At 42.1% G+C, this 25,112-nt stretch overlaps 1 long non-coding RNA gene across 2 annotated transcripts; it reads left to right on the top strand.

Moving 5' to 3' along the window:
- Positions 1 to 330: 330 nt before the first annotated feature.
- On the top strand, positions 331 to 25,112 carry LOC113922822. 2 transcript variants are annotated; one of them, XR_003520078.2, is made up of 4 exons: positions 331 to 490; positions 5,101 to 5,244; positions 23,033 to 23,254; positions 24,643 to 25,112. It is a non-coding gene; the product is annotated as an uncharacterized LOC113922822 (long non-coding RNA). The 2 variants fall into 2 exon arrangements; XR_003520079.2 differs by lacking the exons at positions 331 to 490; positions 5,101 to 5,244 and adding an exon at positions 14,557 to 14,719.

The following is a 25,112-nucleotide window of genomic DNA, read 5'->3' as shown; positions in this document are numbered from 1 at the left end:
TAAGCCCCAGACGGTTGGGAGACCAGACTGCACACGTGTGCGTGTCCCTGTGTGCGCACGCACGCACACACGCGCACAAACACCAATCCGGGCTGGGATCCAGCCACAAGTTTGCACACTGACAAGTCTGTAAGCCTAGCAGAAAATAGAAAAGTTTCACTCACCTGTGTCTTTTTCTACCTCTGCCGATTGGGATCCAGGGGAAGTATCGGAAAAGGGTGGATTGAGAGACCCTCCTTTCTTTTCTTTTCGCCTTCCCAAAGAGTGGAAATTTCCATCATGTGATAGGGGGCAGCATCCCCAGTGTTGCGTTTCCTGCGGACCCTCCCTTCCAGCCCAGCCACCAATCGTCAGGCGGCAACCTGAGATGTAAACAAAAGCATCCTCGCAGGTGGGCTGAGTTGTCCAGCTGTCCCGCCAGAGTGAAGCCTGGGAGCCACCAGCCCTGCTTCCTCTTTTCTGGGTCCCCGACAACAGAGAAGATCTTGGTGTGAGTTGGGGTTTTTGTTGTTGTTTGGTTGGTTGTGGTTTTATAATTAAGTCTCTTCATCAGTCAAGGTTCCATTTGTTGAATCTGCCCTACACGCAGGAATAGGTGTTGATCTTCACTTTGAAGTCAGTAAAAAAGCCTTTCAGGTAGGTGACTCCAAACTGCCTCCAGGTTTAGGGTTATCAAACACGAATTTGACATAAAGGAAAAAAATGAGGAAGGGGTACAAATGAAAAACCTGTGATTCACAGTTAAAAGTCACTTTAGGATGAGTGAAGTTGGGACTAACTTGGTAGAATTTAACCATGAGTGGGGGATCTCCGGTAATTTTTTTTCTGGGACTTCAATTTAAACATAATTCCCAGTATATATGGAGAAAGAATTAGGATATAATAAATAACACTGCAATTTTAATTCTGTTTATTAAAAGCATTAACCTACCACTTTAAGGAAAACTGTTTACATTAAAACTATTTTCTGATGTTAAGCAAAATTCTTGTTTCAAAGAAGGTCTGTGTAACAAATATGTTCACAACCCTCTGTTTATTTTAGTACTCATTTGTCATTCTTTGGGGAAAAAATAATCTCCAATGGAGAACTGACGCCACAGTTCAGCAAAATTACCAGGCAACACAAATTGCTTTCTGAACTCTGGCATGGCCAATATCACTGTATTCAGAATGGTAAGTCTCACTGTTTGATCATACCATGAAAGCCTAGAACCATCTTCTCTTACTTAGAGTTTCCATTGACTAAAACACCAGCAGCACCTTAGCACGTCAAAAAACAGGATAACAACAAAAATTACCCAGATAATGTATAATGATCAGGAACACTTAAAAAACAACATTAATACACACACATGCATGTGCACATACATACTCATCAAATTGTGCTAAAACCATCCAACAATGCAAATTCAACAGAAGGATGATGCAATAAATACCTTCGCTGGAGTTACCATTTTGGAGCCTAAATATAAATAAAAATCACTATCCGAAAAGTACTTGTTTTGGGGCACCTGGGTGGCTCAGCCAGTTGAGCAGCTGGCCCTTGGTTTCAGCTCAGGTCCTGGGATGAGCCCCACATAGGGCTCCCTGCTCAGCGGGGAGTCTGCTTGAGAATTCTCTCTCTGCCACTTCCCCTGCTTGTGCACCTGTGCTCTTGCTCTCTCTCTCTTTAAAATACATGAATCCTTAAAAAACATAAAAAATAAACACTCGTTTTATGAAAGCTGATTATCCCCCTCCTGACCAATTATGGTTTACCTCCTTAGTTTGTCATAACAAGAAGTTTCCATTCCGAGAAATCAGAATATATCAGAATAATTTTCAGGTCCCTTTAAACTTGCTGAAACTAGATTATGTTTACACTATCACACCTCCCATTGATTCTTATTTGATAAACATAAGCGTATTTTATAAAGCTACTAAAGTGTCAAAATTGGTAGGATTGAGGGAGGATTAGTGACAGATCAAGGCAGATGTGTATTTCTCTCTGCCTAACCTAACATTAAAGACAAAAACCCAGATTTCTAAAATGAAAAGTCATTCTAGAGAAAACCAAATGAAGATGACGTCATGCAATTCAAGACAGATACTTGTTAACTGTGCAACTGCTCAACTTTTTAATGAACTGTTTAATCAATTCTTGGCATCTATATCTTAGTATAGAAAAGATAAAAAATAGTGTTTCATTGTCTAATTTGCTGGAGTCCAATGGCTTAGCCATCTATATAAACTGTTAATATCAGGTGTGTGTTGAGGTAAAATGAGATGCATTCATCTGTGAATCAGTGAAGAGCTGGACAAAGTTCAAGTGTATCATCTTTTGTAGCTACTGTCCATTAGAGTTTAAGAAGAGCTCAAAGCCATGTCTGGATGGTATGAGACAACTGACAGCCCTTTATCTTCCCTGCTACAACCCAAACCTTGAGCCATTGACAGCTCTGTTGAACCTACCCAACAATCTTCAAAGGTCTGTTCTAAACCAGTCTTTGAAACGATGAGAAGCAGCCCTAACCAGCAACATGAATACACCTGCAGGACCACAGTGTAAAACACATTTGATTTATCATCAGATCATTCACTGGCTCTGGAGAAGTTAGCTTATTTGAATCGCAGAGCTACCACCTATAAGCTATGGGACCTTGGCCAAATCACTAAGTTCTTAGTGACTCATTTTCTCCTTCTGAAAAACGGAGCACATTTCTTGATACGTTGTTTTCCTGACTTAAGTTATTTTCAGACAGTACTAAAAACTCACCTAGTGATGGAGGAAAATGAAATGTTTGCAGTTGAGAAAAAAGCTTACAGAGCAGATAGCATTTACTACCATCTTGACAAAGCTGGCTTGAGCAAAGCTCTCTGCTCTAAAATTATATTAACACATTAACACATATATTAACACAAAATTATATTAACACATCAAAAGTCTCTGCACTAAAATCATATTAACCTAGGAATGGTTATTAGTTTTGTCATTAATACTTTTCTTTTCAAGAAAATTCTGTATGGAAAAATAATCCCCAAATATAGTCTTTTGAACCAAACCTAATACTTGAAAACAGAATTCTGTGCTCCAATAAGTTTGGAAAACACTGTGTTGAAAGTTATTGTGGGATTCCTCAGAAGTTTTAATCAATCTCTCTAAGGAGCATGCAGTATTTCTCCATGACTGTGAGCCCTTTTTGGAAGAACATCTCCCAGGGCTGATGATCCACAGTATACCCATTACCAAATTTTAGCATAAATGAATGCTTGATGAAGGAAATAGAACACAATTATTATTTAATGACATAGGACAGTGCTATAAAGTTCCTTGGCTTACGGACTATTGTTAAGAAGTTTGATGGCAGTGATTTTAGCAGACTTTGTATAAATATTTTTCTTTGATAGTAGACTTTTAACATGGATTATTTTTCCAATTTACAATTATTATAATTAGTAAAATGGCTTTAGGATACAAAGCACCTTAACATATATTTTGGCACTTGATACTAAAATAAGCTAACCATAATACTATTATTTTCCCCATTCAGTGAGAAAGGAAACTGAGGTTCAGGGAGGTTAGGTGATTTGTCCAAAGACACAGAACCAATAATTGGCAGACTGGAGCATGAACCACTGGCTTCAAGTTCAGTATCTCCCACAGCTCACCTCCCTTTTCTTCTGAGCGTTTTCTTTTCTAAGACTGATAACGGTTTTCCTGCCTACAATGTAGCCAACCCTAACGGGCATGCTTAGCCTTAAAATTATGATTTTTTAAAATAATAACTATAAAAGCAATTATCTCTTTATCATAATTGCATGAATTCTAATGTCAGTATAATGACTTTATTTTATATGAATTTGAACTTGATTCATGTGAGAAACTGAGTAATACCAGGAACTGTATTTATGGTTGAGTTTTAGTGTTATGTTCTCTAAATGGGCTACTATTTCTTACTGGTACTAGGAAAGAGATAGCTGAATAGATCACTCACCATCTCAGTTTCACACATGATGAAACAACTAGCAACTGGATCACAAAACAAAATATCAAACTAGATCTAGGACCTCAGAAGACCCAAGTCTCATGTCCAATATTGGGGTGCCAGGAGCCAGACTCTGGGGTCCCCTCTAGGAGGTGAAAGGGAAAGCAGAGCCCACGTGTCACACACAGATACCTCAGAGAGGAGAATGTGCATTGTGTGGTCCGCATTCAACACCAGCCCCAAGGATGTCAATTTCTGTCTTTCTGGTCTGGAAATGGCATTTACATGCAGGTACCTACCCAGTCATAGTCACCAAACACATCACCTTCCTTTTCCAACTTGACCTTCACGGCACCAATCAACTATAACCATCTATACAACCCATATTCTAAACTGCTCACTTCCCCCCAGCTTCCCAACACCATGGTCTTCCGTGCCTTAGTGATTTTGAATGTATTCTGTCCACTTTCTGGAAGCCCTTGCCACTGACGCTGCCTGTCAACTTCACCTTTTACTCATCTTTCAAGACCCAGCTCACATATCACCACTTAAGTGAATGAAACCTTTCCCGACTCCAGTTACCTTTTTTCTTGGTAGGTTGGGGACATGGGGTGGGGTGGGTGGGGGGAGTTCAAAGAAGGCTGGAAGAAGAGAATCGGCATGTTTTGGACGCGGAACTTAGTACTTATAATCACCCCGTGAGGTGGATGCTTTTGTCCCCGCTTTTCAGATGAGAAAACAGAGACTGAGTTAGGGGGCTTGCAAGAGGGAGAATTTGAATTGAGACTCAGCTGGACAGGATTCCAAAGCTCTCCTCACTCTGTCCCATGATTAAACTTGCCCTTGTTTGGGTTCCAGAAATATATCATACTACACAATTTGGCCCCCATGAGACTTCGGGCCCCTCAGCGGTCAGTCTCTGTTATTCTTATCTGTGTTCCCCGGCATTTGCCATAGCATCTGACACTAGGTACTGAGTACATCTATATCCAACGAGTGAGTGACTGAATGAAGACTGCCCTATGATTTGCATATTGCAACAAAGGCTATCTACTTCTGAGTTATTAAATAAAATTACCTGTGATTTATCCCTAATGATAATTTGTATCTTTTCTCTATTTTTTTCCCTCTTCAGTCAAGAGTCACCATGATCAGGTGTCCAGCTCTAGTTTCGGTGCCCAGAGAGAAAATGATGAAATCTGCCAGGCTACCAGCCACTCTGACGTGCTTTGCACAACTGGTGTTTGAACAGGGACTGACATTAATTTGACATGGCCAGGTAACACAATAGCATGACAGCTTTCGGAAAATGGTATCAAGGTACTCTAAAAGCAAATGTTACCCCTTGTGACATTGCTCCGAGAATTAGAAACTTATTCATGTCAGTCTTAACTTCATATTTCCTTTATCTGGAAAAATCAAATGAAAAGACTTGTCACCCCAAACCAGACATGTTCAATGAGAATTACTACATTAAATACACTTATAGGTACAACTATATGTACAACAATACATGCATGAACTCCAAATGTACAAGAGACAGACATGTGAAGTGAGAAATCAGAAACACTTGGTTTCTGATTTCTAGAACCAGATATCCTAGGTTTGAATTCCAGCTCTGACACATTAGTTATACAGTAATTAGGCAAATGATTAGCCTCTCTATGCTTCAGTTTCCTCATCTGTTATTTGGGGATAACAGTTGTACCTATTCATAGAGTTGTTTTTAAAAGTTTAATTAAGTCATTTACACCACATCCTCTTTTCAAATGGAAAATGCTGATAATAGTCGCATCATTTGTTAGTGAAAAATTCTTATAATTACCCCAGAACTTTATCCAGGTCCCCTGGGCCTGTTTCCTCATCCCTAGTACAAGAGGGCAGACTATTTGATCCTTGCGTCCTATGCGATCTACACTTACGAATGAGTAGCTTCTGGGTGTTCTTTTATTCCCTTGCTACCACAACAAAACCCCAGTTTCCTATTTGCCTTGTGAGGAGATGGAAGACAGGAAACGATTATTAATCCACTTCCTAATTTTCAGAAGACTAAATCTGAAATAAAACAAACCAAGACTTGCCAAGTTCCATGAAAGCACTTAACTTTTAGTCTGCAAATGTAGGAGAGAGATGGACAGAAATACATGCTCACTTCTGCATTGTCCTCTAGCATCTGGCTGGCCCAATGCTGTAGTATTGCTTCATTCGTTCTCATTGTATAATAGCTTGTTTGCATGGTTCCCCTTGAGACTGTAAGTTCTGTTGCTATTTTGTCAAGGTGTATTTGCTGAATAAATAGATGGATGGATGGGTAAATCAACTGATGCTTCTCTGTTTTTCAAGAAGTTGAAAAGTTGAATAATAAAAAATGGACTTTTATCAAACAAAAGCATTTCAGATTAAAGTCCTACTGTGAAGATAACTTTGGCACTTATTGGTCTTAAAATTATAACCTGGTGTTACGGGTGGCCTATCTTACTTCATTCTGGAAGGGGGGATATTCCTAACCTCTGTGGGACATTGGAGAAATTGAGTCTTACTGAGATCATCTTCTGTGTCATTCCATCTACTGATCAAGGCGGAGTCCACCTTCTACCCTTGCCAGTGGGGAAGTATTCTTCCAGCCCCTTCTCTGATGAGACTCTCAGCAAAGTAGGAGGTCTGGGCCCTTCTCTTCTGTAGCAATCCTTCCTGGTCAGCCCTCAACAACCCACAAACACAGGACTCTATAGAGATGTTAAATTCTGAAGAGTGAGGCACATCTCAGAGGGATATTCCAAAGTGGAAGGTTGAAGGTTGAAACTATGACTAATTTGATTGTACAAAGGAAGGCTCTGACACAAAACCTCTTGAACTCTGCCTTCACTTGAGACATTCCTCTGCTCTGGACTCCGCTTACCCATAGGTAGCCCTCCATTCAAATCTGGTGACCCCATCTCCTCCCTCAGAAAAACCCTGTCCTTTCCTATAGCTCCTTATCTTATCTAATAATCCACTTGTTGGGTACCCCCTTAGTGCTAGGTGCTAAGGACAGACCTGTGAGAAACAGACATAATCCCTGTTCTTGTGGAGTTTATAATTTGGTAAGAGAAAATATTTTAATCAACGTATGACACAAATAAATAGAAAATGACAAAGACTACAGTAAAAGAAGGATGTACTGGGCCCAGGGAAGGACTTCCTTGAGAAAATGACTCTTGAGGATGAACGTGAGGAAAGTTTTTGTTTCTGAAGACGGTAGTGGCTTTAGCATGTTCCTATGCCCACAGGCAGCCCATGCCAGTGTTTGAGTTGGTGCTCCTGAGACAGTGGAAGGGCAGATCTGTCTCAGGTAGCAAGAAGGACTCCTCTCCTGAGGAGGACAAGCTCCTATGTCCAAAATGAGATAAATGTGGGATTGTGATTCTAGGTCTGTCTCCCTGCCAGTAAGAGCCATGGGCTGGCTGGTCTGTTACTTGGTCCCCTGTGAATCAACACATCTCACAGAGACGTGCTTTACTCACCTAGAGATAACTGGAGTTACTTTTGCTTTTGCTTGATTCTTTAAGAATAATAGAGCTTCTCATCCCACCCTAATACTGTGCTTTTGATTCATTTTCTGTCCTGCCTTAGACCGGCCACATTGCAGTAAATGTCATAGCATCTTAGTTGTCAGCAGCTGCCCCCTTTGCTGTCTGGAAGGAATGATCCAGCTTAATGGAATCTTTTTGATCCTGGATCCTCTGCTAATGATCGAGGTGGGAGAGGGAGGAATCCTTTAGTTCAACTTGCCATAGAGAGTTCAGGAGCAAAAAAAAGGTTCTGGTTCTTGTAAAAAAAACCTAACTGTAAACTGGAGGGGGTGTCTGAGTGAGTCAGTAAGGAATTAGCCTCAAATAAGGGACATTGAGTACCTCCATTTAGAGAAAGATATGGTACATGAAACAGAGGTCCCTTTAAACCTTAAAAACAAAAATGGTAGAGTCAGTTTGGAAGTGAGATTTACAGTCAGTCCCTGCATTTTCTCTTAAACTTATGTTGACATATTGCAGCATGTAGTACATTAGGAAAGATGTGTTGCAATATTCTGCAATGTTTAATGTGTAAAGGACAAAGTCACACCTCAATCCCATGTTCTGAGTTTTGTGGGGCTTGTTTTGTTTTGTTTTGTTTTTTACTCCTTAATCCCCACCCCCTGTTTAACTCATCCTCCTACCTACCTCCCCTCGGGTAACCATCAGTTTATTCTCTATAATTAAGGGTCTGTTTCTTGACCTGTCTTTCTGTCTCTTATTTTTTCCCCTTTGCTTATTTGCTTTTTCTTCAATTCTACATATTAGTGAAATCATATGGTATTTGTCTTTCTCTGACTTATTTTGCTTAGTATTATACTCTCTAGCTCCATCTGTATTATTGAAAATGGCAAGATTTCATTCTTTTTTATGGATGACTAATATTCCATTACACGCATACACACACAAACACACACACCCCACTTCTTTATCCATTCATCAACTGATGGACACCTGGGCTGCTTCCATATCTTGGCTATTATAAACAATGCTGCTATAAACATAGGAGTACATGTATCCCTTTGAATTAATGTTCTTATATTCATTGGGCAAATATCCAGTGGTGCAATTACTGGATTGTAGGATACTTCTATTTTTAACTTTTTTAGGAGCCTCCATACTGTTGTCCAGAGTGACTGCACCAGTTTGCATTCCCATGAATAGTGTAAGAGGGTTCCCATTTCTCTGTATCCTTGCCAACGTTTGTAACTTTATTTATTTGAATCCTTTCTCTTTTTTTTCTTGACAGGCCTGGTTAGAGGTTTATCAATTGTTTTGATTCTTTTTTCTTTTTTTTCAAAGAACCACCTCCTGGTTTCATTGATCTGTTCTATTGTTTTTTTTAGTTTCTGTATTATTTCTTTCTGCTCTAATCTTTATCATTTCCTTCCTTCTGCTGGTTTTACATTTTGTTTGTTCTTTTTCTAGCTCTTTTAGGTGCAAGGTTAGGTTGTTCATTTTAGATTTTTCTTGCTTCTTGAGGTAGGCCTGCATTTCTGTGAGCTTCCCTCTTAGAACCCCTTTTACTGCATCCCAGAGGTTTTAGACCACTGTGTTTTCATTTTCATTTGTTTCTATGTATTTTTTTTTATTTCTTCTTTTATTTCCTGGTTGACCCACTCATTGTTTAGTAGCTTGTTATTTAACCTCCATGTATTTATGGTCTTTCCTGATTTTCTCTTATGATCAACTTCTAGATTCATATGAGTTTTGTGTTTTTTTAATGCAACCAATTTTTATGCTAACAATTTAACTTATAACATAAAGGGAGAATCCTACCAAAGGAATGAGCTACTATGTAAGTCTGTCACTGTGATCCTGACATTTGCTTTCCAAATATAAATCCCAAATATCCTCATCAAACCAAATCTTCTGCTCATAAGCCTGTTCTTATTTAAATATCAGCAACTGAATGTTTAGGGCAAGTAGGCCTTTAGGTACCACCCAAACCAAAACTACAGAGTAGCCCCCTCTGCTTGCTTGCAAAGCAAGCCCTGGAAAGAGCTGTTAGGGCAGCCTAAGAGGGATCCTGATATGCGAGAGGCATCACCCTTTCTGGAACTGACCTTGGCTCCAAAGACGAATGTTTGGCGTCTAATGTATCTTCCACTTTCTCTTGCCCCTTGGAGTGTGGTGTGTGTCTGTGGGGGGGTGGGGGGGTGAGAGGGCAGTGCCCTCACATTTTCATCCTTCTCCATATCAAAGCCTGCTCAACTACTGGGTATTTACCCCAAAGATACAAATACAAATGTAGGGATCCGAAGGGGTACATGCACCCCAATGTTTATAGCAGCAATGTCCACAATAGCCAAACTGTGGAAAGAGCCAAGATGTCCATCAACAGATGAATGGATAAAGAAGATGTGAGATACACACACACACACACACACACACACACACACACACACACACACACACAATGGAATATTATGCAGCCATCAAAAGGAATGAAATCTTGCCATTTGCAACAACATGGATGGAACTGGAGGGTGTTCTGCTGAGTGAAATAAGTCAATCAGAGAAAGACATGTATCATATGACCTCACTGATATGAGGAATTCTTAATCTCAGGAAACAAACTGAGGGTTGCTGGAGTGGTGGGGGGTGGGAGGGATGGGGTGGCTGGGTGATAGACACTGGGGAGGGTATGTGCTATGGCGAGCGCTGTGAGTTGTGCGAGACTGTTGAATCACAGACCTGTACCTCTGAAACAAATAATACATTATATGTTAAAGAAAAAAAAAAGAAGAAGAAGAAGATAGCAGGAGGGGAAGAATGAAGGGGGCGGAATCGGAGGGGGAGATGAACCATGATAGACGATGGACTCTGAGAAACAAACTGACGGTTCTAGAGGGGAGGGGCATGGGAGGATGGGTTAGCCTGCTGATGGGTATTTAAGAGGGCGTGTTCTGCATGGAGCACTGGGTGTTATATGCAAACAATGAATCATGGAACACTGCATCAAAAACTAATGATGTAATGTATGGTGATTAATATAACATAAAAAAAAAAAAAGCCTGCTCAGAGGACAGGCCTGATAAACCCCCTAGCTTTGAGGTGTGAGGATTTAAAGTACTATCTTCTGTGTAGTAAGCAACCATTTACTGAACACTTTTATGCTGGATAATGCCTAAGATACAGAGAGACAAATTAGACATTCTCAATTTTTGAAAATGTGCAATCTAGTGGAGGGGGCCATGCACGCAAAAATAATTATTGTAAAATAGAGTCATTCTTGCCACAGGGTGGAGAACAGTGCTCAGAAGCACATCTGGAGGAATGCGGAAGTAAGCAGCCTCGTGGTTCCAGTTGGGACATGGTAGGAACACATCTCTGTACCTTCCCAAAAGCAGCATGGTAGTGTTTAATGTTAATTATTTTCTCCGGCACGCAAAGCAGGCTTCCTTCTTAATGATGTTTAATATTAACAGAATAATAAAACAATCTTTAAGCCAAAGGGCCTAGAACCTCTAAATTGGAATTTCAGATACCAGGAAGGAACATGCTGCATCCCTATAATCCCAAATCACTGACAGGTCTGTGCAGAGGTTTGTACCAGATTTATCTAGAGCATAGGGTAAAACAGAAACTCTCAGACTCCATTCTGGAGAAGCTGATTCAGTAATGTTGGGCTGTGGCCTTAGCCTCTATAGTTTAATCACATACCCCAGGTCACTTTAATATATGGCCAAGTTTGAAAATTGCATGTCCTGAAATGCCTGAAATTATACCAGGTCGGGGCATGTCTATTTGGAAGGCCAGCTCCCGCCCTTTCCTGGGACCATAGCTTAGTGTCCGAGAGTGACTTAAGCCCCAAACACATGGGGTTCGTTGTGCTTCAGTGTCCATATGTGTTATATGCTGCTTGCTCCAGCATCCTGGTCCATGAACTTCAGCAGGATGGGGCCTGGGACCAGATCAATAGTTTGCAAAGCAGGGTCCCTGGATGGCTACCAGAATAAGGTAGGGTACTTGTGAAAAATTCCCTAATCCTACCCCAGGCCTGTTGAATCAGAATCTCAGGAATGAGCAGGAATCTAATTTTAACAAGTTCAGTCCGTATTTAACAGATTCCGCAAGTGGTTCTTGCTCCTACTGAGAACATCTAGACCAGGCTCACCCACTGAGGAGACAGATTGAAGGGCTGTGTCAGGAAGGTGACAGGTTCAGCGGGCCAAATACAGTACCTACAGGGTCTGGTGATAACTCACCACAGTGTGGAGGAGTGAGGGGTCCATGCAAGGGGAGTAGCTGAGGAGGAAATTCCAGGTGGTGTTGTGGGGAGGGTGGGGGGGGGGCCCTGACGTAGGAGATTCAGGAAATACTTTGGTCATGGATTCTCTCAGCAGAAGGACGCTGGTTACAGCCCTGGGAATTGGGAGCAGGGCACCAGTCTCTCCAAGAAGACCAGGGCCCAAGGCTGATTCCTAAAGAAGAATTAGATGGAAGAAAAATGTAGCAACTTGATGTGAATTCTGGGTACAGCCGTGACTCCAGGTGGAGTCTCTGAATATAAGATTCCTCTGAACGGAGTTGAAATGGCTTCTGCAGGTGGAAGTCAAAGGGCCACCATGAATAAAGGGAGACGTAAGGCCGAGGAAGGGCAGCGCTCGACAGCCCGGCATTGCTGGGGAGGCTGAGATGCAGAGGAGGATGCCCACAGCATCCTAACTGCCGGAAGAAAGTCATGTCCCTGAATTCTGGGGTGATCATTCTAGAGTACCATCTTTTCATGGTCCAGTCCTACAGAAAATGATTGTAAGAAAACAGAACCCTGAGTAGTTGTAAAAAACCTGTCATTTCTATTTTCACTTATGAACAGCAGCTACTTTATATAGCCAATAACATTAACTTGCAAAACTTTTGTCCATTTTAATAACAAAAAGGAATGAACAAAAGAGTATAAAGGACCATGCGTAACTAAATACACAAGTAGATTTTAGTTAAAACAATGCGAATTCTGGAGGTGCTTTTTTAAAGCACCTTTATTTTTTAAAATAAAATTAAAGATTTTATTTATTTATTTGAGAGTGAGTGACAGAGTGAGAGACAGCATGAGCAGGGGGTAAAGGCAGAGGGAGAGGGAGAAGCAGGCTCCCCCTGAGCAGGGAGCCCGATGCGGGGCTCGATCCCAGGACCCTGGGGTCTTGACCTGAGCCGAAGGCAGACACTTAACCAACTGAGCCACCCAGGCACCCTGGAGGTGCTTTTTAAAAAAATTATTTTATCAGTAATTTGTGTTATGAGAATTAGAGTAAATAACAAATTTTTTAAATGTGAAATTAAGCAAAAGGATAAACTCATCCATTATCTCTTTCTGCATGTCTAATGTATAAAGGCATTAGACAGAACCTTAGCATCCTAAAAATTATGCTTTTTCATTCATAGACATTTATTGCCTATTTATCTTAAGATACAATGTTGTATGTACCACCATATAAACCTAAGTTTAATAGTGGTTAAATAATACTATATTACATACAATGTACAATATGTAAAATGTGATATAACATGTTATAACACTTGTTACATGATATATGTTATGCTAACTACATGATATATTACATATATACATATGCATACACATATACATTTATATTATTACATATTAAATGCATGTATACATGTATATAATATATACATATATATGAAATCTCCAATCAAAGTAACAGAAGGAGCTGGTTCTTCTCCTTTCAAAGTGCCCCAGTTACTTCCAAGTATTTCCAAAGGGGACCCCTCACACATTTCCACAGACCGATCACTGTGGTCTGCTGTAGTCAACACCCTGTTCCTCCTTTCCTCCTCTGGCACCCATTCTACCACAGCTGTCCAGGCAGCCACTTGGAAAAGCTCAGATGACATCCTGGCCCACACTCACAGTGTGGTCTCCAGAATGCCCATGCATCAGCCCCTTCTCTAGCTCAGCCTCTAGCCCTCCAGCCATAAAAGCCTTCTCCACACATGTTAATGGCAGGAAATGAGTAGAGGGGGCTGGGGGTGGGCGGGGGGGAGAGGGACCTGGGACCTGGCAGCTTCTAGAGTGATAGCAACCAAGCCCAAAGTGTGACTTTATCAACTGCTGAACCCACGCTTGGAGTATACTTTAGCACTGGAGAAAATAATCATGTCATGTTTTTAATAAGCTTTTTGGACAACCAGCAAAGAGCATTGCCTCTCATTCCTATGGTCTTTGAGGCAAAAATTGCTTGTAGGCAAGTATTGTTTTTCCTCTACATGAGATAGGAAAAGAGGGAAGTATATTGGAAGTGCTTATAATGCTAATATTTTGTTCACTAAATTTGTCCTTTTGGCCAATCATCTGTTTTTACTGCTGTGGAAAACACATACAAAGACCCGATATTAAAATTTCATTTAAAGTCATAGGAAATGTGGCTTCCCATCCTGCATATTACCACCTCACACATAAGTACAGTAACGAATAAATGACAAAGTAATTGGGACACTTGTGGGGCTATGATGTGTTTCAAGTTGAGAGAGAAAGGCCTTCACTTTAGGAAGCTGAGGCCCCCAGGTCCTGTGTCTGGGAGAGAGAGTTGCCCTCCCTTCCTCTCTGGGACCCCAGTATTAGAGGCTGGGCCAGGGGTGCCTCGGGGGTAAGACCAAGGAGGGAGGATGGGAGGAGCTGGTTCCACTCTCCTGGCCTCACGCTGGGTGACTTTGGGGTCTCCTTGGCCACCTAGTACCTGAGACCTCACTTTCTGGTTCTGTGCCGATCAGGGACAGACCTCCTGCTGCATCTCCAGGAATATTCACTGTTCTCCACACCTAGGAACCTATCCTCCCGCACTAAAGGTAAGGCACAGCTGTGCCCGGAAGTGAAAAAAAGATAAGATTCATGACCACTGGAAAAGAGTGATGTGAATATAGTCCCGTCTGACATTGAAAACAGAGCACTCTAGGCTCTCCTGACAAAACACACCAGAATCCCATGGTTTACACGATTTCTCCCATTTCTCCATTCTTCTCATGCAGCCTCTGACAAGAAATTTGGAAATCAGCTCTCTCAGTAACATCTTCACCCAAGTGCCTGGCCCTTGGGGTGAACAATGCTTCAAAAATGCTGGGATGGAATTTCCAAGCAGTCACCTCAAATTCCTGCATAACTGCATTCATGGAGATAGTAATGTTGACACTAACACATGTGCGGGGAAAGGAAGAATCTGGGCAACTCAACTCAATGAGGTAGTTCCCTTTGACTTCATCTTTTTTTTTTTTTTTTTGCAAAGGGAAAAGTTGAAGTTTTTTATTCACTCAATGACTATTCTTTCAACGTCTGTCTTCTCTCTACTATGACACAGTACAAACATGAGGAAGAAGCTCACAATTTCATGGGGGTGACAGACAGAAGCGGGTTTTCAAGATGGTAGTGGAGGGACAGAGGTGTGCTAAGCATAAGGTGCCCACCCAGAGCCAGACATTGAACTTGGCACCTGGGGGCGGAGGGAGTCCTAACCTGGGAGAAGAGGCGTCCTAACCTGGTGTCTTAATGAGGGCTTCTCTATGGAAGTGCCACAGACCGGGTGGCTTGTTAACAACGGAGATTTATTTCTGCGATTGATAGTCTGAGATCAAGGTGCCAGTGTGGTGGGGTTCTGGGGAGATCCCTCTTCCAGTTGCAGATGCTAACATCTCTTATGGCAGAAAGAGGGCTGGTGAACTCTCTGGGGTTCCCTTTATAAGGGCACTCATCCCATTTATGAGGTCTCCGCTATCATAACCTAATCACCTCCCAAAGGTAATTATCTTCACATCGTGGGTTAGGACTTCAACAGATGAATTCTGGGGAGACACTTTCAGTCTATAACACCTGAGTCTCAAAGAATCATGAAGGATGGGGACTAAGAGCAGCATGGTCTTGCTGACAGAGGAAGGTAGATATGGAATCCAGAGGAAGCGCTCCCGTTAGACCAGAGTTCTACAGAATGAATACTTCTCTGCAAAAACATAGAGTTTGGGTTTCAATTCAGAGGAATACTTTTTCCTTACTTCTTGAGGGGCACTTACCAAACGTGTCTTCGTTGGGCCAATTTATTTAAAGTAGTTCAGGTGTAATTAGTTGGTTTCTTAGTGATTTGGCAATGGAATTACTTCTGAGAAAACTTTGTCACTACAATTAGTGACTGCCAAGTTAGAATGTGAAAGATAATATGACGGCAAAAAAAGAGACTTGGGGGTGCCTGGGTGGCTCAGTTGGTTAGTGTCCGACTCTTGGTTTTGACTCAGGTCATGGTCACACTTAACATGGAGTCTGCTTGGAATTCTCTTTCCCTCTGCCCCTCCCCACTCATGCTCTCCCGCTCTCTGTCTCTCCCTCTCAAAATAAAATGGAATAAGCTCTTAAAAAAAAAAAGAGAGGGAGACTTGGTTCTGTTGATGAATAACGTGAATGAACACCTGTGGGAAACAAGTTTTCTAGTTTGTAAATGCCGCATAATCAGTTGTAGTTAAGAAGCTGTCTCTGGAGAGCACTGTGTCCTTCCCCAAAGTGCTTTTCCTGTACATCTTTTCATTAAATCTGCTGATTTTACTGAATAGCTTCCCGAAACAAGAACTTAACGTATACTTATAGTTGTTTATCGGCTGTTTACTATGAGCTGGGCCCCAGGACCGGCACTTCGCATGCTGTTTGCCTTATTGATGCTGCCCCGTGAGATGAGAACTCTACTGTCCTATATTACAAAACTCACACGGCAGACTCCACCAGGACTCCTCACTGCCTCTCTCATCCCATGACTATGCTTTTGATACTATCCTTGTAATATTACGCATCCTATCACATTCCAACTATTTTTAAATATTTTATATACCGACTCTTCCTTCATTGGTTGGTAGATCAGGTACACCTTACTTGGTTTAAAAAGATTCTTCCAGTACAGTGTCTCACTGGATTCTGAGAATCATAGAATTCTCAGAAGCATGAGCAGCTGTCTATTGCCGTGGCTCTGGGGAGCTCACCTGGGCTGGTAGCCTGGTTCCACTGCTTACTACTGGAACGAGCCATTTTACTTCTCTGTGCGGCCCTTAGCAAAATTGGGAGAGCAATGCTGTACCTCATGAGGCTGTGTGAGGGTGGAAAGACCGTACCTAAAAGGGAATAAAATAGTGCCAGATGTAGTAAATACTCAGTAAACACTAGATTTTAATATTATTGTTCTTACTGCTGTCATTGATTACCATTACTTTCTCACATTTGCAACTAATACTCTCTAAATCTATTCTCTTACCTGTAATTATATGAGATATGTTCATGTAATATATTCATATTATGTATATTATTTACTCATATAAAAATAACTTGCTCTCTTTCCCACCATCCGCCTCTAAACTTGTTACTCATCTGTAGTCCTCAGCTCATGTGGATTTTCCCCTTTGAAACCCTTCCTGACCCGCACTCCCTTTGGAGTCACCACTACACTTTGTGACATACATCTTCGGTATCACTCATGGCACTTGTTACAGTTAGTTGCTTACATATCTAACTCCCTAATAACTCTGGGCTCATTAGGATCAGGGAGAATGCTTTTATTTATCCTTTTGATCTCAGTCCATTGCAGATTTCCAATTTTTTTCAGTTAATGAATGGACGACTGAATTAACAATGCTAGAGGGATGATATTACTCATTTTAAAAATAAAGTCTACACATCAGAGCAGGAAGAGGCTTAGAAATAACTCAGTCGATTCCCTCTATTCCCATTATCCCTTCCTTTAGAGATGAGGAAGCGGAGGTACAAGGGGGTAAGACTTACCTAACATCCCACTGATAGTAAGTGGCCGGTGTATACCCATGGGAGTGCATGGCCCTTGGCAGACAATCAGAAAGAGCTGCCAAACAAGAAACCAAAATCCAAATCGTAGGTCTTTTTTACTGTTTTGTCCCTTTGTGTCATGAGTCGTTGTATCAGTGAAGATGCTTTTAGCTACAATTAAGAGAAAATGCCACTCAGGTTGGCTTAAATAATATTGGCTCCTATTGGCTCATAGGATTCAAAAATCTAGAGGGTAGGGTCGACTTCAGGGCTGGTGTGATTCAGCAGCTTAGTGATATCATGGTTTTCTCTCTATGTCTCCATCTTGCCTCCTGCAGGATGAGTTTTATACTAAAGCTGCCTTCTTAGAGGTGGCTGCCAAGTACTCTCGGGGCTAGGTGCCTGACATCCACATCCAGAAAAGAGAGAAAGTGAGGGAAGAGTTGTGGATGGGGGTGGGGGTTAAGGATGTAGGGGAAAGTGAGTCACTGCTAATGGGTATAAGGTGTCTTTTTAGGGTGATGAAAATGTTCTCCAGTTGATTGTGGTAATTGCTGTACAAGTGTGAGTATACATAAAAACCATTAAATGGTACACTTGAAGTGAATTGCATGGTATGTGAATTATATCTCAATAAAGCTGTTTTATGGTTATAAGTGAGGAAAACAGCGCTTTACCTGATAGCTCATTCTCTGCCAATACCCAAGAAGTTTTGTCTGACCTTTATTGAAATTTAAGCTTGCTTTATCCCAAGTTATGTACAATCTTCAGAACAGCATGAATGTGGACACAGGTGAGATGTATGGCTCTGCTGCTCTGAAGTGTGAAGGTCGTTAGAAGAAGACCAGAAGAGAAGGGGACGTGGACATCGGGGACACTCCTGTACCTGAAGGGGAATTCTAATGGAACTCAAGCATCCGTTTTCCCTTCTTCCTTTGGATTACCTCCTCTAGCATTACTGGGGGAAGTGGGAGGACTAAACTTATGTCAATTTCTTTTGTTTTTAAAAAATTTTATTCCTCTCTTCAAAGGGCATGGGAGGGGAGGGGCAGAGAGAGAGAGAATCCTAAGCAGATTCCCTGCTGAGCCTGGAGCCAGACATGGGGCTTGACCCCATGACCCTGACATCATGACCTGAGCCAAAATCAAGAGGCGGATGCTCAACCAACTGAGCCACTCAGGCGCCCCAGCCTATGTGGATTTCTAAGCAGTCTACTTGACCTGCTCACGGTCTACTCTGTTCCTCAGCTCTCGGTAGCAGGTCACTGTCTACTCTACCGCTCTTCTCAGCCCCAAATTCAAGGATTCCAGTCACTCTCAAAGAAATGTTGCCAACCTCACAAGGGCGTTTGTGGAGATGTGTTAGTTTGCTGGGGCTGTTGTAACAAATTATCTCAAACCGGGCAGCTTAAAAAAACAGAAATCCATTCTTTCACAGTTCCGGAAGCTGGAGGTCTGACATCAAGGTTTTGGCAGGGTTGGTTCCTTCTGGAATGAATTCCATGCCCCTCTCCTAGCTTCTGACGACTGCAGGCAGTCCTTAATGTTCCTCGGCCAATGGGTCTCTCGCTCAGTCTTCACATGGTCTTTTCATCTCTAGGCTTGCTTCCTTTCTGCATTTTAGAAAGGACACTAGTCACTGGATTTAGGGCACACCCTATCCAGGATAATCTAATCTAGAGATCTCTGCCTTAATTATGTCTGCAAAGGTTTATTCCAAATGAGATCACATTCTGAAGTTCCAGGTGGGGCATGAATTATTGGAGGACACTATTCAACCCACTCTAAAAAGTGAAGGAATCCTCCCATTGGGCTTTTCCTTTTTCCCTGTCTATAATATCATTACACACAGTTACGGGGGTTCATCAGATTTTGCTGAAATTTGGCAAAGATAAAAAGGAACTATTAGCCTATAAGGGAAAAACAACTATAATCCAACCATGATGTTTTTGGAACCCAATAAAAGATTCCTCAAGAAATTAAACCTTTCATAGCCATCATGCCATGAATAACAGACCTTCTAGCTCAGGCCCATGAACCATGGAGGAGGGCTCCCTTCTTCAAGCCTTCACGGTACAGCTGTCCTTTCAGTCCTCCAGGGATTGCCCTCACCCTAGAGCCCTTCCCTTTCCCCAACACATAATCCAGGGGACCCGGTCATCATTAACCATTTCCCTAAGTCGGAGTTATTTACTACTAGAGGAACACCATAGGGATGAGTCCAACAGAATGGTCCAAGGTGGGGCTGGCAACCCTGCAGTTTGGTAGGAAAATCAGGGCTGGGTGTAGCACTCCATACAGCACCCTTGTGAGCTACAACTATGCCCCTTTCCTTTTCTAATTGTCTCCACATCTCTCCGGCATAGTTTCTCAAAGCAATGGAGTTTGTATTCTTCTAGGTACTGTGGGAAAAGGTCCATCATTGGGCCATACATCCCTTAATATAAGGGCCAGAGTAGGTTTTTAGAGGTGATACTCTTCTACAGTCCTCCCTTACCCATTCTTGGGGGTAGTGGAGAGGAAGGGACAGTGGTGGTGGTGGTAGGAGGTGGTACTGGGGAGGCAGACAGTGGTTTCATTGTCCTGTTACACTACCAAAGTCATTTCCGAGTAGACATCACTTGTAGATCACTAGTCTTGTTTCAGACACAGTTTGCTTCCAAATTTTAAGTATATTCTTGCGTATAGAGGGCTATTCATCTATTCATTAAACCAGACAAATGACTTTTATGCGCAGCCAAAACAAATAATATTGGCCAACTTCTTGCTTCTCATTATCCTGAAATATAAATAGAGCCAAGATTTTGTTTGTTACAGTCTCTATAATGTTGGAAATTCCTGCAAACATATCAGCAGAATCTTTCAGGGCACATCTTCCTAGGTTGGGCCGAAACCTTTCCTTTTGGGACCAAGCGACTCCTTGGCCATATCTCTAATCATTTATTTTTCCCTTAACGTCTTCTGGTATTTGATTCTCTGGCCTGAATTTTTATTGACTTAGTCTTTATTTCCTAGAACATTTATTGTTACTGTTTGTTCAATTATGAAATATTTCATTCATCCAGAAATTACAGAGACATATAACAAGCACCTATGTATCCACCCCTAGGCTTAAATAAATGTCAATACCTTGCACGCTTTGGAATTTTTTAAAAAAAATAAGTAAAACATCACAGATTCATTTGGGGCCAGAGAGGTGCAGGGGTTTTTGTTCTGTTTTTTAACCTTCTTACTGATGTTAATATTTCAAAATTTGGTCGAGAGAAATTTTATTTTAAGAAGTTGCTAAATTTCTTCAGAAAATGTTTTTCTTTTAAATGATTGGAAAGTGAGTCCTTTCAATGATGGCTTTCTGGATGTCTCTATCCTAGGCCTCTTCTCACTATCCAGTTCTTCCAGACTTGTCTCATTCATGCCCATGGCTTGATTCCTACTCTGCTGATGACTCCTTAGTTCCTATCAACACAGGTCTCTCTTTGGAATTCTAGACTGGTACAGCCAGAGATCACCTTGTTGTGCCACGAGCCCTTCCATCTTAACATAACCCACCAAACCCATAATTTCCTCCAACCGCTTTTCCCTATCTTGGCAAATGGCACCATCATTCATGCAGTTAGGCATCTTCGACCCCTGAGACTGTAGTACTTCTTTAAATCTGTCAGCATGTCCTACTAATTCTACCTCCTCAAATAGGTATCAAACTGATTGACTTCTGTCTTCCTCTGTGACCACCACACTAGTCCAAGGCACCAGCACCTGCTCTCATGATAGCAATAGCTTCCTGACTCTTCTCTATTATTCCTGGGGCCCTCCAGCAGGTTCTCTACATGGTAGTAGATTTTCAGAACACAAATCTGATAAGACTCCATCCTGCTGGACTCTGATTCGTAAGATAAAAAAGAGTGGTGCATGGTCAGCATCGTTGGGCCCAGGCTACTCCTCTTGGACCCTTCTGTCACCCTCACTGTATGCCCCAACTGCTAGGTTTCGAAAGCAATATGCCTCTTCTTCTAGCCACAGCCTTTGCGTGTGCTCTTACCTCCTTATGAAGTACACACCCATTTATGGGCTTCACTTCTATTCATCACTTAGATCTCAACTCCCATGTTATTTCTTTGGGGAAGCTTTCCTGACCCCGCAATTTGGGTCAGGTTTCTTTACTATCAGTTTATATTCAACTGTACTCTTTTTTTGTCCCGGGACTTTTCTCAAGTGTAATAATATACTCTTTTATTTATTTGATTAAAATTGGTCTTCCCACCTCCTCATCCCTTATGAATATATTGTAAGATCTAGGAGACCATGAATAAATAAGTGAATCTCAAGCTACACGGTTTATAGGGAGCCTCACATGGATCATGTGGAAACAAGTGGGGTAGTGCCGATAACAAAGTCATGGCATTTGGGGTTTCCATTGCTATGATCTCTCCCTCCTCTGTTTGAAAAATAACACCAGGCCATAAGCTAATGATACCACTTGTGTAATAAGGTAAGGGAGCGGAAAGCTCCTGGCGTAAGATGTTTGATGAAAGATAGACTTTAGACTTATTTTTTGGTATCTTAGGGAAATGTGAAGAGCTGTGAATCCAAATTCTTGGTGTACCTCTTAAGTGTTCTTAGAGTGTCAGCCTCAGTTTCAGCCTCTAAAGTGACAATATGCTATCTTCTAAGTGAGTTGTAATAACTAAAAATTATACATCCACAGCACTGTACCATAGTAAGGGTGGGTAAATATTTGCAGCCTAAAGAAATAACTGAACGCATAAATGAGTGAAAGAGAAACACCCAAATAGCAAATGCTCCATGGATTGTAACTGTAGTAATATTATAAAATGACGGGAAGGAATGCTTTCTTGTAAGGAAAAGGAAGCAGTGAGCTGGTGTGGTAATAAAAGATTGAAAGTCAGTGGAGAGCAATCCTGGACAGTAATCCAGAGCAGGCTTTGTGTCCACGCATGGTGCCTGGGCAGCTTCACTGTGTTAACTGCTCAAGAATGGGAAGACACCTCCAGCCGGTTGCCTACCGGTACGTGAGGTCCCTAGGCAGCTGTAGGTAACAATGAGTGGAGACATGGGACCTCACAAAGGAAAGGAAACGATGAGCCACAGACAGAGGGGCAGAGCCAGCAGAGGGGTGGGTATGTTGGAGAGGCCAAATGAGGAGGCAGTAGTCAGAGCTCCAAAGAGTCAGCTCAGATGGAAACAAAACCATGTCCTCTGGATCTAATGACCAATATGGAGGTTGAGGATGACTTTGGTAAACACCATTTTCAGCAAAGTGGTGGGGCGGAAGGCAGAATCAACTGAGCCAGTCAGTGAGTAGGGGGCGAGGAATACAGACAGGGAGCTTGGATTCATCTTTCAAGAAGTGTGTCTGGGATTGGCAGCAGAGAGACTGGGTGGGGTACGCTGAAGGGGAGATGGGGTTGAGAGAGAGGTTTTTTGTTGGGTTAGTTTTTAGGTGAAGAGGCTTAGCATATTTATAGTCTGAGAAAGGAACTGGAATTCGTGTGCTGGGGAAAGAGAGGATAATTAATAGCTGGAAGTTCTGAGGAGGCATCAGAGGGCCAGTCCAGCCCTCATCAGCCCCTGGAACACCCCCAAATTTAAAAAAAAATTGCATTCTCAATATCCCTTCTCCATTCCATATGGCCCTGGATCCTCTCTCTTGGTCTGGGCTTGCATGTGTATGCTTGACCTCCTGCTAGATTCCCCAGACCTTTTACTCTCCCTCTTATTTTCTTTAGCCTGCTCTCACCCTGAGGATCTGATGACGGAGTTAGCTTGTCAGGCACACAGCCACCGTTCCCCTTGGCTGCTCTCTGCCTTCACCCTCAGCTGTTGCAACTCTTGGCCACCCTGAGCAAAGGCCCTGCCAAGCCCCTCCTCCCTGACTCATCCACGCGGAGGAGAAGTGCTTCCAGGAGGAGCTCCCAGCAAGAGGATGGAATCTGGGTGCAGGGGGGAAGGTGAGCTGGGAGGCCGGCAAGAAGGCGAGGTAGAGGAGAGCCAGTGCGATCTCCCGGGGAGGGTGACTTGAACAGTTCTCTTCAATCTGATTCTGTACTATTCCGTGTTTTTTGTTTTTTGTTTTTTTTTCCATGACAAGATATTCTGTTAAAAACACAAAACTTTTGTTTTTAAAGCAAAAACTTATCAGTGAGGGGAAGGAAGTGTGTTCATGCATTCATTCAACGGGTGCTTAGGGAGCCCCGGGGACACCACGTGCCAGGTGCTGGGGACACTGGTGAACAGGCTCCATCCCCCATCTCGGGGAGCTTTCCACTATGCAGGAGAGATGCACAGACATTAAGCAAATACTTACGCACTTATTTAGGTCAGTGCAGAAGTTGGGGCTCTGGGAGAGTTCTGCTGTCACTGAAAGGTAGGAGGCAAGGTCATTGCTCAGAAAGGGGCTGGAGCTGGGTAGGGGCCTTGAAAGCCAGGACAACGATTAGGAAGAAGAGTTGCAGGAAAGGAGACAGCATGTAAACAAGAACAGAGCTATGCGTACTTTTTGCTCGAAGGTCTCCAAACTCAAGTCCCCCGAGCGCGATCTTGAGCTGGCCACACGTGTCACGTAAATCCCTTTTCTTGAGACTCTGTTAATCACCATTCTCCTTTTAACGTTGCCGGCAAGGATCTCCTTTGGCTGAACTATCTTCAATTCACAGGGCTTGTACTGGTAATAGCCAGTCCGTGTCTTCAGGACTGTTAAGTGACAGGATAGATCTTTAGAGTAAAAGCAATACACTATGTCCTTATTAGGTTCTTAATTAATTGAGTTTCATGTGCTACTCTAAAGAGTCACTCAGCCCTCCTCCCCTGGGCTTTGGCAAGCTCAGAACCATTGCCTTCCCAGGGCATTGGCACCATAGCCCTGGTTAAGCTTCAAGGGTGTATTACCAATAAAATGACTTGAGTTTTATCTAGCGTATTTGAACAATAACACCCTAGTCACAGTCTTGTAAATTTTAAGTGCCTAGGAACTTTTTGTTACTCTTACATACACATTTCTTAATATCATTCACTATTTTATGAGCATATATTTCTGGAATACTGGAAAAGAGAATTTTAAAAAAGGCAGGCATCTCCTAACATTTCTCCTCTTGCAGAAAGCAGTGCTTTATTTCATTGATCCCCGGGTTTTATCTTCCGTGTAGTGAATTTCCAAATGTATTTAGAGTTTGCTATTGAGTTCTGTACTAAAGTCCGGGTGTCTTCAGATATTAAAGAATAACAAAACAAGAGGCTGTGACAAAGAGAAGGGTTTCACTAACATTTTCTAGATAATGGATTCATTTGTTTTGTGCATATCTTGCCTAAATCCCTCCATTCATTTTATTTGCTTTTACAGGAGATACCTATCTGGGGCCGCTCCATCTGTTATGAGCTGTGAGGAGGGACACAAGGAGACACAAGATCTGCTGCTGAATTTTTTAAAAAATCTGCATATGTTTCACATAATAGGCAAATAATAATGTTTGTTAAACTGACTTAAATGGAACCGGGATCGAGGACGTGTGGCTTAGGGTTGAAATGCGTGTTGCTATGGTATGCCGTTGAATCAATAGTACTGGGGTTGGGTGGGGACGGAGAGAATGGAAGGTGGTGACATCTGAAACAAAGTGAGGACACAGAAGCAAAGTGAACAGAGCACGATTAGGAAGATGGAGACTGGTACATATATACCCGTTATAGGTACGGTTAAATATGTGTGTATGCGTGTATGTATCCATGCCGTTACACATACGTGCTTATACGTAGCAGTCTCTTCACGTGTGTAGCAATGATAACATGACACGGTCAAATTTGAATAAATAAGAA

Source organism: Zalophus californianus, chromosome 9 (genome assembly GCF_009762305.2).
Source record: "Zalophus californianus isolate mZalCal1 chromosome 9, mZalCal1.pri.v2, whole genome shotgun sequence".
In the NCBI taxonomy this organism is placed as follows: domain Eukaryota; kingdom Metazoa; phylum Chordata; class Mammalia; order Carnivora; family Otariidae; genus Zalophus; species Zalophus californianus.
This window is presented reverse-complemented; position numbering and strand designations above follow the sequence as displayed.